Genomic DNA, 5,240 nt, shown 5'->3' on the forward strand with positions numbered 1-5,240 from the left:
GAAACCGGACAATCGAGAATAGAGGTCATATAGAACACACACACAACAACATAAACATGATGAAAATTCAATCAAGAATTAAAAAAATCGATGATGAAAAATATTACGATGTTTCATCGTTGAATTTTTTGGATACATTTCATTCAAAAGATTCACCAAATGATGATGTTAATCGGTTGATATTTTGATTTTCGTTTCGTTTAATCAATTTTTCATTGATTACACAAAGAATTAATGACGACGATAATAATACGGTTATTAATCATTTGAGTTGTTTATTTATTTAGTTAGTTAGTTAATTTAGTTTAGTTTAGTTGTGTTATCATCATCATCATCATCGTTGTCATTGATTTTATTTTTTTATGGTCGACATATAATAAAATGAAAATCGATTATTTGCGGCCATATTAGATTGATGATGGAAGAGTTCATTGACCAAAGTTGACACAAACACACGCACATAAAATTCGGTTGAAGAATTCACAAGTGGAAGAAAAGAAGAAATGTGTGAAAAGAAAAAAACAAAATTAGAATTCATGAATCAAGTAAAAAAAGAGAGAAAAAAATGATAAAAAAACATTGATAAAGATAATTAATTAACGCTAACAATCTAAAAAACATAGACTCGGGATTCTTGAAAAGTTTCTCTTTTTTTCCCATCTTGTTAATCAAAATCTACTTAATGTTTATCTCTCTTTAGTCAAAATTCATTTAATTTTCTCCATGTTGTTATTACTGAATGTTTTAACAAAATCAATTGAATGAATTTTTCAAATGAAAAATAACCATGATAGAAAATTATTCGGGAAACTTTAACCTCAATCATATGAAATTGAACGATTTATCGATATACAATGTGGAAATGGAATAGCTCTATTGTGTTGTTTCGTGGAAAAAAATGTTTGATTATCATCATCATCATTGTAATATAAAATGATGATGATGATGATATCTCCATTGCTGGATCGATAAGAAACGATGTATCCAAAAGAAAAAAAAACTGTCATTATTGAACGACGATAATAATTTAGGTGAAAAAAAAATTGAAAGTCGAAAATAATCATTAATTTTTTTGTTGTCAGAATAGAGAAAGAGAGAAATTTTGTCAAATCCATAAATTTTTCCATTATTTTGACATGAATATTTTGTTGTTGTTGTTTTTTTCGTTTGGGGAAACAAAAAAAAATAGGTGAATTCTTCTGGGAAATTTATGATTCATAAATTTGATAATTTGATTCAAGTATATATTTTTTCCAAGGAACAAAAAAATGAATGATTATCAATGATTATGCTGACTGAAAAAGTTTTTAAGGAATAAATTCATTTTCAATCGAAAGAAACATTGCTGTTTCGAAGAAAGTCAAACAGCATAAAATGGAATAGGAAAAAAACAAAATTGATTGACAAATTTTGTTGTTTGGGATGGCCTATTCTCGAATTTTTTTGTTTTTGTTTCCATTTCATAAAGCAAGGAATTTTTCCATTCTTATGGTTGGATAACGGATCACATCCGATAAGGATAACGATGCTGATGATGATGACGGCAGAATTTCTAATGTATCCATCATCATGTCGTATACACACTCACACACACACTTATTTATATATGATTAGTAATTTGTATTCATGTTTGCTTCTTTTGTTTTTTTCTAGATTCTGTTCAATAAAATATATGAGCTGTCATCATCACAGTCGAAAAAATTTGCATCTTTTTTCTACTCTTATTCTGTTGTTTGTAACGAAAAAAAATCTTCTGGTTTTATTTTTTCTGGTGAGTTCATTTCAAATTTGCTCAGGATTTTACTTCTCTTCACAGTATGAAGAATAGAGAAAAAAAACCAACAAAACAAAAAAATCAAGGCTATTTGATTTACCATGCAAATTAACAATTGAATAAGCGTAGAAAATCTAGTTTGTTTCGTATAACAAACAACAAATTACAAAAACAACAACAACAAACTCATCATCATCATCATCATCATTGGAGAATGGAAAAAAAAGAATCAAGTCTTCTAGTGAAGAAAATGATTCGATGGAATTGTATTTCATGGTGGTAAGTAGTCTCATTTTTTGTGTTCTATATTTGTTTTCTCATGTTAATTCTCGTTTATATAGAGCGACCATGTAACATTGACATACAAAATGAGAATTCATTCGAATAACAAACATTCATCAATGATGAAATGGAAAGGGATAACAAAAAACTTTGAAAAACATAAATAAATATTATTATAAAAACTATAAATTGAGATTATAGATCAATTTGATGGTTAACTTTTATTAGTTTTATTTCAGAAAAAAACGATATATCAGTAAAGGCTAGACATTCAATGAATTTCAAAAACTCATCTTCAACAATGAAGGAAAAACCATCCAAAATTTAAAATCGACCATTCATTTTTGATCACCTCATTTATTTCCAACAAAAAAAATAGATAAAAATTTATTGTTGTTGTTTAGATTTTAAAGTGAAAAAAAAAGAATTTTGTTTGCTGTTGTTGTTGATAAATTTTATTGGTAATAAATTTGCAGTAACAAAAATGTTGATATAAAAATTAAGGATAAGCGTACCAATCAAACATCAGATAGTATAATGAATGTAATAAATTTCAGAATTCATAAGTGGCCACTTTATTATTATTATTATTATTATTATTATCCACAACGAAATGGATAGAGTTTCCTTTTTTTCTTTCAGTAAAGAAATATGAAATGGCTGGCAATTTTTTTCACTTAATATCAATTGATTGCAACTTTATTTAACACAGATAGAGAGATAGAGAAAGAGAGAAAGAGAAAATCGGTAACAAATATTGATGATATTAATTATGATGACGTATATGAAATATATTGTAAATCAAAAAAAAAAAAAAAACGAAAAAAAATCGTAATTGGATACACTGTGTTTGTTGTCGATATTTATATTTATTTATGATGCCAAAAAAAAATTGCAATCATTAAGTATTATCTTCTGGTTATTTGATACAATTTGAAAAGCCAAAGATGTTTTGTGGTTGATTTTTTTTCGCTGTTCTGAGCGATTGTCCTTTACCAATACAACACATAGATATTAATTTGTTTTTCAGGACTATATATGATCTAGAGACCAACAACAACAACAACAAAGAAACTGACAACAAAGACTTTTTTTTGTTGTTGTTTTTGTTGCTGAATTTTCAAGAATATATTTTCATAAGAACAATGATGATGATAATTACATCATCCCAAAAAACATACACACTTGACAAACCGACGACTATACATAGAAAGATACGTTTAATGACAACAAAAGAAATAACTGATGATAATAATAATACTCATTATAAGTGGATTTCATTGTGTGTATTCGAATGTTGGTGGGTGTGTGTGTGTGTGTGTTGGTGTTAATGTTAATGGACAATTTATGAGCTGCTAAGCGTTTTGTCTTTCCTTTATTACGTTGACTATGATAACAAACAATGAACAGTAACGAAATCATATACAATAATCAAATTTCATATGAAAAATGTTGAAAGATTATAATTTGTGATAAACATTATTCTCATACAGAGGAGAAATGAATAAGATCAACTGAAAAAACAATTGGCCATGAAATCATTTGGAATGTTATATAACTAAACACAATAAGAAATGCGAACAAAAAATATGTATGGAAGAAACTTAATGATGATTATCATCATCACATATAATCAAAACAATTGCGAAAATGAGATTTTGAAAATATGCTGAAAGAAAAACGTAAGATGCGTTTTTTCTTGCTAATGAATGATACAATTATCAAAATGAATTTACACATTTCACCAACCAGAAAACGAGAGAAAAAAAACAATTTAATTTTATTTAAGAAAAATTTAAATTTTTCAAACATTTGCATAAATTCATATTTTCCCTCTCATTTGGCCATGTATAAAATATCATTAAAACCAAAAAAATGATTATTTTACATTACTTGAAATGAAAATTTTACCAAAAGAGAAAGAAGAAAGAAAAATCATTTCAATTGCATCAGATAAATAGTGAAAAAAATGCAATGCAGTGAAGCCAACTTTCATCAAAACCCAATTCAAACAATCAATTATTGACCTTATATATTCTTATCATGAAAGAATGCACGAAACGAATATTTACATATTTATGGGTCTAATGAAAAAAAAGAAAATGAAAATGAAAATTTAAATCTGAATTTTATATATGTTTGTATGTGGGAAAAAAGAATGAAATAAATAGCAAAAAAACACAACATTGTCTGTAAGAGTATTGTGTTTGAGATTTTAAAGGGTATCCTTGAATAAGATGTTGGAATTCTCCTTGTATATGTAACCATATCAACCAACCATTTTTTCTTGATCAGGTGTTCCAGGAACATAATTTGAAGTGATGAAAATTAACCCAAACGCACCCACATTCGTCCAGTGAAAAACACGCCCATTTGCAAAATTGCTCTCCTGCGGCCATCACTCCGAACATTTTTGTGAAACTTGGCAAGATTATTCGTCTCTTTATGAAGTCTCAAAAAAATGTCATTTGAAATTCTCAGGTTAGGGCATCAGAGGTCAAAGGGCAAAAAACTCTCACGCCTCTCCAACGGGGTTTGGTTGCATTTTTTCTTTTGGGTCATCAAGATATTCAAGATCTTCACCTGATTTGAAGTTTTGAAGAAATTGCCAGTTGTGGCAGAGAAGTTATCAATAAAAAGGTGAATTTTAATGCACACCCTTCCGGCGGTTGGGGCGTGTTCACTCCAGAAATGTGGAACATACCGGAAATTGTATTTGTACACGCCCAAACCGCCGGAAGGAAAATGTATTGATTTTTCGTTTTTTTATTGATAACTTCTCTGCCACAACTGGCAATTTCTTCAAAACTTCAAATCAGGTGAAGATCTTGAATATCTTGATGACCCAAAAGAAAAAATGCAACCAAACCCCGTTGGAGAGGCGTGAGAGTTTTTTGCCCTTTGACCTCTGATGCCCTAACCTGAGAATTTCAAATGACATTTTTTTGAGACTTCATAAAGAGACGAATAATCTTGCCAAGTTTCACAAAAATGTTCGGAGTGATGGCCGCAGGAGAGCAATTTTTGCAAATGGGCGTGTTTTTCACTGGACGAATGTGGGTGCGTTTGGGTTAATTTTCATCACTTCAAATTATGTTCCTGGAACACCTGATCAAGAAAAAATGGTTGGCTGATATGGTTACATATACAAGGAGAATTCCAACATCTTATTCAAGGATACCCT

Source organism: Dermatophagoides pteronyssinus, unplaced genomic scaffold (assembly GCF_027571235.1).
Source record: "Dermatophagoides pteronyssinus isolate colony J.1.1.1.1 unplaced genomic scaffold, Derpt_VIB-CSIC_2022.12 sq0007, whole genome shotgun sequence".
Classification (NCBI taxonomy): domain Eukaryota; kingdom Metazoa; phylum Arthropoda; class Arachnida; order Sarcoptiformes; family Pyroglyphidae; genus Dermatophagoides; species Dermatophagoides pteronyssinus.